The 774-nt window shown below is 32.7% G+C and overlaps 1 non-coding gene across 1 annotated transcript; it reads right to left on the reverse strand.

Annotated features, from left to right (window-relative positions):
• Positions 1-335: 335 nt before the first annotated feature.
• On the reverse strand, positions 336-442 carry LOC122118421. The gene has a single exon (XR_006149350.1). It is a non-coding gene; the product is annotated as a U6 spliceosomal RNA (small nuclear RNA).
• Positions 443-774: the final 332 nt, after the last annotated feature.

Raw genomic sequence — 774 nt, forward strand, 5'->3', positions numbered from 1 at the left:
TCTTTCTGATGGAGGCATAGAATTCCATTGTGTATATATACCACATTTTCTTGATCCATTCATCTAATGGCGGCATCTGGGTTGGTTCCATATCTTAGCTATCGTAAATAATGTTGCAATAACCATAGTTGTGCTGGTAGTTTTAATATGATCTTGTTTATGATCATTTGGGTAAATCCCCAAAAGTGGGATTACTATATCATAGGGGACTTTTATGTGGAATCTTTTGAGGAACCTCCGTACTGCTTTCCAACGTAGTTGAACAAGTTTACACTCCCACTAAGAGTGCAGTACGGTTCCCTTGTGGCCACATACCTTTCAGCATCTGTTGTTGTAAAAATATGGAACGCTCCACAAATTTGCATGTCATCCTTGGGCAGGGAGCATGCTAATCTTCTCTGTATCGTTCCAATGTTAGAGTATGTGATGCTAAATTTAACACAGAACATTTTTATATATAAAGTATAATTTTTATTGATTTTATTAAACTAGACATTTCAATAAAAATTATGTTCAAAAGAATTGTTGTGAAATTTTAGAATCATGTCTGTCTTACATAAGCACACCTTTAAGAATAAAATCAAGATAGACATGTCAAAAACAAAATAATTCCAGATATTTGTAGTTCAAGAGATGTGTAAGAGGATGAATTCAATTATTCTATAAAAGGCACCTGTCAAAATGAACATTGCAGGAAGTGTTAAGGTTTTTTAAAGTTTTAATGTTTTAAATATGGTTAATTTTGGGATTTTACTTATATATGCCAAAAATAGG

The sequence above is a fragment of the Dipodomys spectabilis genome, unplaced genomic scaffold, assembly GCF_019054845.1.
Source record: "Dipodomys spectabilis isolate Male_0828 unplaced genomic scaffold, ASM1905484v1 ptg000150l, whole genome shotgun sequence".
Lineage (NCBI taxonomy): Eukaryota > Metazoa > Chordata > Mammalia > Rodentia > Heteromyidae > Dipodomys > Dipodomys spectabilis.